Source organism: Pinus tabuliformis, chromosome Q, assembly GCF_031772625.1.
Source record: "Pinus tabuliformis cultivar Carrire ecotype Pingquan chromosome Q, CPIR1, whole genome shotgun sequence".
NCBI classification, from domain to species: Eukaryota; Viridiplantae; Streptophyta; class Pinopsida; order Pinales; family Pinaceae; genus Pinus; species Pinus tabuliformis.
In genome coordinates this window covers 1,342,183,655-1,342,197,482 of record NC_142296.1, presented here as the reverse complement: position 1 = coordinate 1,342,197,482, position 13,828 = coordinate 1,342,183,655, and the positions used below count along the sequence as shown (strand labels likewise).

At 37.2% G+C, this 13,828-nt stretch overlaps 1 protein-coding gene across 1 annotated transcript in view; it reads right to left on the bottom strand.

The window, feature by feature from the left end:
• Positions 1-13,828, bottom strand: part of ALATS (Alanyl-tRNA synthetase) — a 231,533-nt gene that overhangs the window by 146,793 nt on the left and 70,912 nt on the right. The gene's annotated exons all lie outside the window — the stretch shown is intronic.

Genomic DNA, 13,828 nt, shown 5'->3' with positions numbered 1-13,828 from the left:
TCTTCATTGAGTTACAAGTATATATATTAAATGTATGAATGAGAATGATGTTACAATTGAGAGTGAGGGTCTTGTATATATAACCAGGTAAGTACCCTTTCACGAACGGTCATGTTTGTAGAGACATGCCTCTTTGTTTAACAAATTATTATTTTAATTACATATTATGGTGATTATTATTTATTAATTATTATCTATATTTATTACTTTTACATAATTATATTCTTAACATTGCCTTCCTCTTCAAAAAGCTTTGTCCTCAAAGCTTGCTAATGAAAAGGCTTGATCTCTTTTTTGTTGCAAATGTCTTCTCATTTCAGAACTGTCATTTTCATTGATACAAGTTGATATGATCCTCTAATTGATAAACAAAAATGTCACACTAAGAAGGGATCAGACCATCCTAAAATAATCTTCTATGGAATCTTACGGTGATTGGAAACTTGTGATCCCATGAGTGGATTGCACTGACATTAGTATTCTTAAGAACATCAGTCTGTTGTTTTTGTTCAAAATATGTAGCTTGGTTGAGTTGTCTACTCTCGTGATTCGAATGTCAATAAGGAATTCTAGTGATTTGATTTTCCCTTATCTTGTTTGTGATGTTTTCTTGATTTATTTGAAGTACCTGATTTCCTTTAGTTATGGAAGTTGAATGGTTAATTTTCGGATCTTCGCTTAATCTTTTGTTGTTGGAACTGCAACTTCTGAGTAAATCTTTACTTCAACTAATTTGTCCTCTTCTTGAGTTGTGATATTGACTGGATCGGTATCTGTTGTTTTTTCGTCAACTTGAATTTCTACATTTGATGTTTCCTTCTCGATAAATTGTTGTACCTTGTTTTCTAATGACTTCTTGTCCTTCTTAAGCTTCTTGATTTGCATTAGCAATTTTTCACTATGGTCTTTAAGCCGAGAAACTTCTTCATTTTTGTCAGTGGTGATCTTGTCAATTTCTCTTTGCATATTTTGTAGTACCTTTTTACCTTCTTGAAAATTATTTTTGAAATATCTTGTATGTCTTCTGGTGTTACTGAATTTGGCTTCAGTGTAACATCCTGAAGTGTTATTTTCTCCATGTAGGAAAATCTTAAAAACTAATTTTCGTATTTAAGATGAAGGATCCTAGAGTTTCCATCCAGGGTGAACCCAAAATAATGTCACCTTGATTGCTCCATAGGATTTGAACTGAGAATTGCGATATAAATGTATAATCCTCAATGTTTAACTGTAAATTGGTTATGTCATATTTTTTGTTGCCAAAACAGTCTAATTTTTCAATTATATTTGACTCCGGAATCACTAATTGGTTTGCGATTTTAGGCGTTATATAATTTTTATCTTTGGCAAGTGAGATAGCAATAGTGACATATTTTCCCGCAATAGACACTTTAATTCTAAATAGCACTGAAGCATAATTACGTGAAGTTTCCGAAAATCTTCCTCCTTTCATTTCTGAATTATATTCCATTTTGCTCGGTTGAAATGAGCTTAGGGTTTTTAAAGATAAAATCCTTTAACTTTTTATTAATGCTTCACTCGGCGTATAAATAAGTTTAATTAACCCCAAAATAAAAAATAAAAATAAAAAGCCTCTCAAATTCCGACTTCTGACTTTTTTCTTGAAAACTATTTCTTTAGTAGTTTTTTTATATATATTTATAAATATCTAAGCTTATATCCTTCTTAACTTTTCATATATGGCTTTAACCCTTTTATTATATGAAATTGGTTTTTTATGAAAAGTCACACCTCATGCGTATGCGTATGAGTCACAACTTTTGACTTACACACGGTGACTATATGAGTTGGTATGGAATGTTGATTGTACAAAAAATTTAATATACGAATTTGATCAATTGTACAGCAGGGGCTGCCCAACTATTTGGTGGTGTTAAAATTGGCAACTAAGCCCAAACTCCATGTGGGTCACCTCATTTATGGCAGCTAATATTTTCTTGGATTCCTCTCGTCGAGAGGTGTGCGATTGATCTAACGATCATCTAATTCCGACATGTATTCATGGAAATATGAAATTAATTTGTATTTCTTGACAATTTGTCAAGGTCGGCCAGCGAGCAAAACAGTGTTTCTCACCCCCAGTTTATCCTCAACATGGCATATAAAAGGAGGAGACCTTGTGGCATTATACCACTCATCTCATCATCTCATTCTTCTCTCTCCTAGCCTAATTGGGTATGTGTAGGAGGAGGAAGGCACTCACACGTGGGAAGAAGGAAGGACACAGGTCTGATCTAGGGCAGCGTTGACTAGGGTTGACCGCGGAGCAGCAGGGTTGTATTTTGACTATGTTGACCAGCGAAGAGGACTGTTTGACTGCGTTTGGTTTGGGCAGCCTCTCCTAGGCTAGTCACATTTCTGGGCAGCAAAGCGTTGACATGTTTGACCATACATTTGACCAGCATTGATTGAGGGCTGACCGCATAGCTTCACATGTGTTGACTATTGTTTGACCATCTTTCGTGGACTGTTTTGGGCTGCCTATCATTGTTGTTGGAGGCCGAGTTGACCAAGGTTGACTTGAGGTCATTTGTGAGCTATTTGACCAGCATTGACTTTGTTGGTTAGGGTTTTATTGTTGCTGTTATAAAATCACAGATTTGTGAAATTATACTATCTCTCTCTTTGCTGAATTATTGAAGAATATAAGAAGAATTGATCAAAGAGTTTCCCCGCATTGGGGTTTGTCCCTGGCTAGTGCCACATCTTGTATCTCTTGTCTTGGCTTGTCTTCTACTGTTTACATTTATGTTCTATCTGCATTTTACTATCATGTTGATGTGATTGCAATTTTGGAAATTGATATTGAGCTAATAAGAAGATTTGAAGTAAATTGCTCTTAAGCATAGAACATACCATAATTTAACAGGTGGTCACTGAATTAAACACGGAATGGATGGCATGTTGACTGAGTCGACAGTGTTGGCGTATGGCATAATAGAGCGGTCAGGATTGTCATGGCTCGAGCAAGCTGCGGACGACATGTGCAGCGATTGAACCTAGTGGCTCGGGAGAGTGCGGCAATAGTTTTAGACCATGGCTAGATGGTTGTTGTGGGTATAGCGTTGATGCAGCAGGTCAAACGGGTTGTGGGCGTAGTGTGGATGCAGTAGAAGGGACATCGATGTTGTGGGGTTGGGGCTCTGGTGGTTGTGCAGTCTGTCACTGAGGTCTTTGGGCTCCCAACAACTACGTGCATTGCGACGTTGGGGAAAGAATGAGACGATGGTATTTAGGTGCCACAGTGGTGGTGGCTGACAGTCGATCAATTTGAATGTGGCTATGTGCGTTTTGGTCAATTCGGTCTATCGACTTTAGCGTATAGCAAGGTGTCAAGTTCCGGCGGCTGTTTGTAGCAGGTGATAGGTCGAGCTGCTTTTTGTCCCCTTTTTATCTATATAAACTCTTTCCTTTTTTCTTTTTATTTTTTTTAAATTGATTTTTTATTATTATTTTTTTGTTTGTGGTTCACGGACACCCTGGTCAACGGGTGGCGCTACGTCCACGGAAAAATCTGGGTTGATCGACCCTAGAGGGAATCTAGCCCTGCGGCCCACTAGCAAGGCCTAATCCCAAGGGCTTCGGGGAGAATGGACCCTGTGACCTCCCGATGGCGAGGCACAGATTTTGACCAACTGAGCTAACCCTTGGGGCTTTATTATTATTATTATTATTATTATTTATTTACAATAATTTTTTTCCACGATCACTCTTTCCTTCTTTCTTTCTTTTTTTTTCTTTTATCTTTTTTCTTAAATAATATTTTACTCTTTTTTGTCCTTTTTTTTTATGGCCAAGGGCTTGATAACGAAATGGAGAATCTCCAAAGACGATATAACGAAATGCTTCAATCACAATGACAACAAGGTTGACGAATTTCAACGGTCAAATACCTGGATCCAAGAACGAAGCTCTTGTGTAGCGGTTGAACGACCAGAGGATCAAATAGCTCTGATACCAAATGAAGTGAACAAAGTTCGTTCTTTAGGTTAAATATTCCAGATGACTTGGAATATAAAGATCTCCATTGAGATACAAGAATATATATTAAAAGTATGAATGAGAATGATATTACAATTGAGAGTGAGGGTCCTATATATATAGCCAGGTAAGTATCCTTTCACAAACGGTCATCTACGTAGAGACATGCCTCTTTGTTTAACTAATTATTATTTTAATGACATTATTGTGATTATTATTTATTATCTATATTTATTACTTGTATATAATTATATTCATAGCACAAGCGTACTTCAGTTCAAAATATAAACAAAACATGATCACCTAATAATGAATTTTAGTGGGTCCCAGGCCAAAAATAGGGCACACAATGTAATGTCCTCTTCAAATTAACTGCCCATGGAAGAACATAGTAGCCTATCTAGCCCAATGTTATTCGAACTGGACCACTGATCAAATTGGTAGACACCCTAGACCAGGAACCGGTAAAAAAACAGATCAAAAATCCGGCCAACCAAAAATAAATAAAATATTCAAATAAGAATGACCAGGTTTTTGGAGAGATTACCCCAGGGAGACCTCCCGACAAGGGTTTTGATCACACCACAAACCTAGAGGAGGGGAAAAACCAATGATCACCACACCTTACAGACATCCAAAGAAATTCAAGGATGAGATAGAAAAGGCCATCAAAGCACTGCTAACCATGGGCCACATCTGACTTAATTCAAGTCCAATCACCTAAAGAAAAAGAATGGTACCTGGAGGATATGCATTGACTACCGAACCTTGAACAAGAAGACACCAAAACAGGTACCCCATGCCCAAGATAGATGAGTTGTTGGATGAGTTGCATGGAGCAGTGTGTTTCTCAAAGATTGATCTTTGATCAAGTTATCATCAGATCTGAGTGCAAGAGCAAGATATGCATAAGACAACCTTCAAGTGCCACTCGGGGAATTTTGAATTATTGGTCATGCCATTTGGGTTAACCCACCCAGCCACCTCTCAGTCATGCACAAATCACATCTTCAACAAACAATTCAGGAAATTCTTATTGGTATTCTTTGATGACCTCCTCATATACAGAAAAACATGGGAGGAGTGTTTGGGATATTTCGATGAGATTTTGGGGATATGAAGGAGCAATTACTTTATGCCAAGGCATCAAAACATAAGTTCAAGATGACTGAGATCATTTATTTGGGCCATGTGATTAGTGTGCAGGGGTTGCATGTACATCAGGATAAGATACAAGCCATACTAGATTGACCCACACCCGGGAACCTTATCAAGTTGTGGAGATTTTTTGGGATTTGCAGCTACTACATGCAGTTTGTTAAGGGATTCTCATAGTTAGGAGCACCATTAACAGCGTTGACGAAGAACGAGGCATTCAGGTGGACAAAAGAGTCCGAGAGGGCAATTAACAAGCTCAAAGCGGTGATGAGCTCATGTCCAATGCTAGCACTTCCTAACTTCATCCAGAACTTCATATTGGAACGTGATGCTTCGGGTGAGGGGATAGAAACTGTGTTGATGCAGAATAAATAGTCGATAGCCTTCGAAAGCCAAAAACTCAGATATCAAGAAGTTGTATCCCATCTATACAACAAAGAGATGCTCGCCATCATGCATGCTTTGATGAAGTTCAGATAGTACTTGCTAGGGAGGAAGTTTATGTTCATACCAGATCACAACAGCATAAGTCACTTCCTAGAACAAAAGGACCTGAATGAAAGATAGCAGAAATGGGTAAGTAAGATTCAGGCTTATGATTTTGATATTGAGAGAGTTATGGGAAATAAGAACGAGATGAAGTTCAAACAGTACTTGCTAGGGAGCAAGCTTGTGGTCATACCAAATCACAACAACATAAGTCACTTCCTAGAACAAAAGGACCTGAATGAAATATAGCAGAAATGGATAAGTAAGATTCAGGCCTATGATTTTGATATTGAGAGAGTTATGGGAAAGAAGAACGATGTGGCTGATGCACTCTCCAGGAAACCAGTTGCATGTTCACTCATGGAGATCGTAGGAGATTGGAAAGCCCACCTCTTCATAGGATATTCCATAAACATGTTTTCTTGTGAGTTAATGGACAGTATCATCCAGGATTACAGGTCCAGAATAGTAGATGGGGTCATTTTCTATAAAGGTAAGATATATTTGGTCCCTAAAACCACACTAAAAGAGAAGATCTTAAAGACCACACATGACACACTACTAGCAAGGCACCAAGGGTTCTTCAAAAATTATAGGCAAATCAGAGAAAGGTTCTCTTAGAAAGGCCTCAAGGATAATGTGTTGGGGCACGTAAGGGAGTGCATAACTTGTCAACAGAACAAGCCCGAGCATTCTCCTCTTGTAGAATTGCTACAACCATTGGCAACTCCAAAGATGTAACGGAAGAGCATATTAATGGACTTTATCACAGGCCTACCCGAGGCACAATGCAAGGATTGCATCTACGTGATAGTTGACAGATTGACCAAGTTCACACATTTCTTTGCAATTTTAACAAATTATAAGGGAGCACAAGTGGCAAAATTGTTCTTCAAGGAGGTGTTTAGACTCCATGGGTTGCCTAAAAATATAATAGTGATCATGATAACAATTTTACCAGTGCACTTTGGCATAACATGTTCAGATTGGTGGGCACGAAGTTGACCCCTAGTACCAGTTATCACCTTCAAACAGATTGCGAATAAATGGATTGAGGGGTATTTGTGTAACTATGTGTCAGGACAGCAAAAGGCATGGATCAAAAGGTTACATCTCAGGGAGCACTACTACAACACCACCTACCATCTATGCACTGTGATGACCCCATTCAAGGCACTATATGGGTACAATGCTCCATCATCTGCCTATTTGGCATGTGGGGATACCAAGGCTCCAAAAGCCACAAATTGGATACAAGAAATCCAGGACATCATTAAGGCCCTTAAAGAGAATCTACAGGCCACCCAGAATCAGCAGAAGATGTATGCATACAAGCACAAAGTAGATTGTGATAACAAGTTTAGTAGTACACTTTGGCAGAACATGTTTAGATTGGTGGGCACGAAGTTGACCCCTTGTACCAGTTATCACCCTCAAACAGATGCTCAGATAGAGATTGTGAATAAATGGATTGAGGGAAATTTGTGTAACTATGTGTCAGGACAGCAAAAAGCATGGATCAAAAGGTTACATCTCAGGGAGCACTACTACAACACCACCTACCATCTATGCATTGTGATGACCCCATTCAAGGCACTATATGGGTACAATGCTCCATCATCTGTCTATTTGGCATTTGGGGATACCAAGGCTCCAAAAGCCAAAGATTGGATACAAGAAATCCAGAACATCCTTAAGGTCCTTAAAGGGAATTTGCAGGCCACCTGGAATCAGCAAAAGATGTATGCATACAAGCACGTAGTAGAGCTCAGCTTTGAGGTAGGAGATATATTTTTCCTAGGATTGCAACCATATACACAGTCTTCAATCAAGAAAATTGAAGAACAGAGAAACTAAAAACAAGATTTTATGGGCCTTACAAAATAACTAAGTTACCAAGATTCGGATATGGATTCGGATACGGATTCGGATTCGGATACGGATCTGGATCCCTATCCGCTTGATTTTGAAAAGCTAGGATTTGGATACAGCAAGGAAACGACAAGTACGATTAATATAAATATATTTTTATAATAAAAAATTTGATAGTAATGTCCAAATTTATTGTGATCACTACCCATCAGAGTTTATATTATTATTATTATTATTATTATCCAATTTTAAAGTCATGGACCAAGCCAAACACCAAATTGGTGTATGAGACCCCCTTGTTTGTGGGACAAGGGACCCACCTCCGTGTAGCGATTTGACTACTAAGTTTACTAAGGCATACATACTCTACCCCCTCTAGTTTTGAACCTATGACCTCATAGGAGGAAACACATACTCTTAACCATCAGGCCCACACAAGCTGAATTATATAGTAAATTATTATTATTTAAATGATAAATAATAATAATTTACTACACATATTACTTTATATGAATTAAATAATAAGCTTATAATATATAAATGTTTAATATAAAATATAATCTACAAATTTTAAAACTTGTACATAACAAATTTGATATATTTTAAATAATTTTAATTTATAATATATGGACAATAAAATAACAATTTTTTAATATTTTGAATAATTAATTTATAATATATATACACAAGAAAATTACTTTATAAAATTATAACATTTCTAAACTAATATAAATAAAGTATAACATATTTAAAGAGTTTTAATTAAATTAATGTGAATAAAATATAACATAGCTATAAAAGAATAATTAAATTAATATAAATAAAATATAGCATATTTATAATTAAATTATAATATTATAACATATGTAAAATATAAACACCATGTATATACATTTCTGAACTAATATAAATAAAGTATAACATATTTAAAAAGTTTTAATTAAATTAATGTGAATAAAATATAGCATAGCTATAAAAGTATAATTAAATTAATATAAATAAAATATAACATATTTATAATTAAATTATAATATTATAACATATCATAATATAAACACCATGTACCTATACGTGTCCTTTTATGACATTTCTAAACTAATGTGAATAACATATAACAGATTTATAACTATATGGGTTTTTTTATAACATTTCTAAACTAATGTCAATAACATATAACAGATTTATAAATTTATAATTAAATTAATGTAAATAATATAACATATTTATAATTAAATTAATATTATAACATATCCAAAATATAATATGAGTTCAAATGTGCCAAATTGCATATGCCCTGCTGATAAATAAAAAACCCAGTACTACCAAGTCCGTAGATACCAAAAACAATGATATTAATACCAATTGCTAATAAATAAAAAAACCCAGTAGCTGTGTCATACTACCAAGTCCGTAGATACCAAAAACAATGATATTAATACCAATCGCATCATTCTGGCCGTCTTATTCGCTGCACGTGCGCGTATTGTCTGAGCTTCCAGCGAGCAGCTATCGGGTTAGAGTGCAATGCATTACCAAGACATTTTACTCGTTAAAAAACTGTTTTCTAGCGAATCCAAGTGAATCCGGATCCGAATCCATTTCTGATCCGGGGAACCGCGCATCTATTTCTCAGGGTGGACGGATCCAGTAACATAGCAAAATAATCAGACAAATTAGTGAAGTAGCTCATGAGTTGGAGTTACGGAGGGGAGCAAAATCCACAATGTCTTCCATGTATTGTGCCTCAAGAAGGCTTAGATCAACAAGTTACTACTTCAACTGAGCCTCAATTGTGAGAGAGAGAATTCAATTGTCCATCATTACATCAGAAGTAACAACATCAAGAGAATATCCAAACTAGTAACCAAGATCAAATGCCAAGCGCTCAATCTCCTTCTAATTTCAGCCCCCTTCATCATTTCTCCTACGCTAGAACAAAGATAATCACAAGATAAGTCGATGTCCAAATGAGAGGAGATATTCTACTTTATAGAGCCTTCAAGAGGGGGGGAATGGATGCCTCTTAGGGACCTAGCCGACCTAAAATAACATGAGGCCGACTTGAAATATTTTAAGAGGAAAATTTTAAAATTTAAATTTTCCATTTCTTTACATGATGAAAATACCAACCATGGCTAGCATAGTCTCCAACAGGCCATACAGGCTGATTTTTCTGGGTCACACAAGCCACATAGACGAGACTGTAACAACATAAAGTCTGAGAAATTGTTGTAATTTTCTGAGAGAATACTCTAGCTGTAATCCAGATTTTTTGATGATGACTAAAAGCCCAAGCTTTTTGGTTTTCCCCACCTTGGGGTTCCTAGGGTAAAGCTGTGTCAAGATTTTCTTTATGTGCCTGGTTTACTATTTAATTATTTCTATTCTGCATACTAAGTTAGGAACCCAGTGTATTTCTTGTCATAAAATTCAAATCTGAAGAAATTAATTTTATTTTTTGTTGTAGGTATTATTTTATTGGACACTAAATCTGACTCGGGTACAAGAAAACTAACATGGTTATAAAGCAGTAGTCTTTGAATACAAAACCAAGGGGGTTAGACACCGGTACCAGTTCAACAAATAGCGAGCCTTCAGCATGCAAGTGTTTAAGGGTTTATGCTAATTTTCCATGAAAAATTGCAACTACTTAGATGAATCACTGAAAACTGAAACCAAATTTACTTTCACCAAGATACAGGGTTTCTTAACAATTTAAAAGCAGCAGAAAAACACGAGATAAAAACACAATCATGCAAATTGACACACTTTTTACCGAGGAAACCCAAATGGGAAAACCTACTTTCTTTGTTGTGGTATTCTATTGATTGTTCTTGAACAATTTGATCTATTACAAAACAATCTGTCTCTTGAGAAAGCGTTCTCCTTCTTCTCACTAATCTCAGTTGATACAATTGATATCGGCCAGACTTGATCACTGCTTGATCTCGGTCCTCTAGCACGCAATTGTTCCCCTGTTGAATAGCCTTGACTTGCCTGCAAATGCCATAAACTTGCTCCTTGATCTTTGCACACTGGAAGCTCCTTAATCCTTGAGCACTATGTCCCTATTTCCTAGCGCACATGAGCCCCTATTCTCTTGTGCAAATCTCCTATTTTCTAGCACACAAGACTCCTATTTCTTAGCACATTTGTGGCTCCTATTCTCTTGCGCACTTCTGACTTCCTATATCCTAGGACACGAGATCCTCAAACCTGTGCACAATCTCCTAAATCCTTGCACACTTGTGATCCCCTGTTTCTTAGGACACAAGCTCTCAATTTTGCGCTCTCCACAATCAAAGAAGATCTCACAAACTTGTGAATCCCTGTGCCTTGGTCCTCCTCTTTATAGACCCAATTTGAGCATGCAAGTGGCCTAGCTCAATTTAGATACTTGAATTCTTATTAGCAAGTTAACTAAGAATGGTACTCTTTCTCTCTCCAATCAACACTTCGAGTCTTAACTCGTTCTTCTTTCAATCAAGATTGAAGAGTAACTTGTTCTAACTGAACTTGTAATTACCACCTCGTTCTTTAGCCAAACTGATAAAGACTCCACTTAACTGAAGCCCCAACACTACGCATACCATCTTGATGATCATTCCAGTAAACTGGAAATAAATTCATCCTAACTACAATCTATTGCACGAGCTCGCATTTATACCGAGAGAAAGACAGATTGAGATCTTCACTAGCTAAGGCACAAGCCAAAAGACCTTTACTCGCTACATTTTCAACAGTTTAGTCCACCATGGCTACTAGCATTTGATAGGAAGACAGAATGGAAGGGTCCTCAAATTATCTTAAATGGAGAGTCCAATTCAATGTCGTCCTCAAGGAAAATAAACTGTGGAGCATCAAAATACCAAAGTTCTTCCACCAGTTTAAGATTCAATTGCCCTAGACCTGCAAGAGGTAAAAAAAGAAAAAAGGCGCAAAGGATAATTTTGGATGGAGTCAAAGACCATCTTATTCCACATCTGTCTGAGAAGAAGACAGCAAAAGAAATGTGGGGTTGACTACTAAGTTGTACCAGAGATACTATCGAAGTCGAAAGGTGGTATTGAGGGACCAGTTACACAGCACAAATTAGGGGTGAGGGCATAGCTCCCTATTTGACCAAAATCACTCAGTTACAGGATGAGATGGCAGTTGTAGGAGAGATAATACTTGAACCAAAACTAGTACGTATAGCCTTGAATGGCTTTACAAAACAGTGGGATGTGTTCATCAATTGCATCATTGGTTGAGACCACTCCCACTTGGGAAAGAATGTGGGACAATTTCATTCAAGAAGAGATCAGAGAAGGAGCTCAGTATTGTCACCAGAAGAAGAAATTTAAGGAGGAAGAAAATCTTGTCCTAACTGGTAAGGGTAAGATGAGGACAAAGAAAGGGCCAAATAATGAGTCAACTTCTTAAGGAGAGAAGAAGAAGGGCCCTAGTAAGATAAAGTGTTTTGCTTGTCATCAATCAAGACACTTCACCAGCCAATGCCCTAATAAGAAAAAAGGCAAGCAAAAGAAGGCTGTTGCTACAGCTGAAGTGGATGAATTTGCAGCTAGCTTCAAAAATGAGTTTTCATTCATTGCCTGTCTCTTGAGTTCAGTAGCCACCTGTGTGTGGTAAATTGACAGCGGGGCTTCTTGCCACTATTTCACCAGCCTAAAGGAGAAAGAAATGGACTTCTACATAGAACTTGGGAACAATGCCAGGTACAAGGTAGCTAGAGTTGGCACTGTCAAGTTTAAGAGGGAGTCTGGTAAAGCCTTGTCGGCGATAGATGTGTTTTATGTTCTGGGAAAGACCAAAAATCTAATTTTTGTTGCAACATTGGAAGATAGGGGCTATATTATGACCTTTGAGGATGGCAAGGTATACATTCGAACTAAAGATTCCATGGCAGCCAAGGTGATAGGAGTCAGAAAAAGTAGCCTATTCAGACTTCAGTAACTCAGTTTGAACATACGCAAGCATTGATAAGTTGCAGCAGAGAGTTGGGCGAGTTGTAGCATGGGAGGATGGCTAATCTCCACCATGTAGCACTCACTGTGCTCAAGGACATTGTGACAGGACTACCAAAGTTCAGGGTCGAGCAGCATGACCTGTGCAAGGGTTGTGCATTAGGCAAGTATGCCAAGACCACCTTTCTGAGTAGCGATACTATGGCCAAGGGCATTTTGGACCTAATTCACTCACAGATATGTATCGGCCCATGTCAATAGTATCCTTAAGCAGATATCAATATTATGTGAGATTCATGGATGACCTCTCCGGGCAAATCAAACTGGGAGAAAGATCAAGACACTCAAGTCTGAAAAACTATTCTAATCATCACACTACTAGAATTTCAACATGGTATGAGAGCTTTGGTGAAAGAAAAGGAGCAACGAGATCAACTTAAGAACACTTGAAAAACATCTTGAAGAACAGTTGAAAGGTTTTTGGGTTTTGTCCTATATTTTCACCATGAATTCTTCATTCATTAAGACCGAAAGCAAGCTTGAAGGAGCCACTAACTACAAGGTATGAAATGGTAGAATTGACTCTTGAAAGAAACAAAGCCTTGGGAGTTGTCAGAGGTAAAGTTATTGAACCATCTAATCAAGCAGGAAAGGAAAAGTATCATGAAGACAATATTTTGGCAAAAAGTATTCTATTAGATTATGTTAGGGATCATTTGATTCCCTATATTGTTGAACACAAGACTGCTAAAGCAATGTACGATGCCATCATTGGATTGTACACCATCAATAATTTGAATCAATCTATCAATCTAAGAGGCCAGCTTCGTAACATCAAGTTGACAAAGGATGACACAATGGCATCATATTTTGTCAAGATATCTCAAATTAGAGACCAACTCAAAGCCATTGATGAAGGAGTATCTGATAATGAATTGGTAGTTGTTGCTTTGGGTGGTCTCCCTATATCTTGGGACTCCTTTGCTTCAGGTATTAGCGCAAGAGAGAATGCTCCAACCTTTGACAAGTTATGGGCAACATGCACTCAAGAAGCATCAAGACTCTATTCTAGAGGAGAAATTGAAGATCCAAGTATAGAAGCTTTTGCAACTCATGCAAAAGGAAAGAAGAAGAAACCAAATTTTGGCAAATTCCAATGAAATGTTGGTAGAAGAGAAGGACCTAGATTTGCTTCAAGGAGGGACTCTACTTCTCATAGAAGGCCTCCTCCTCCCTCTCCAAATAGAAGACATAGAAGAGATGGTAGAGATAGAAGATATGAAAGAGATGAAAGAGATAAAAGAGTTTATCCAATATTCAATGCTTTCGTTGTCAAGCTT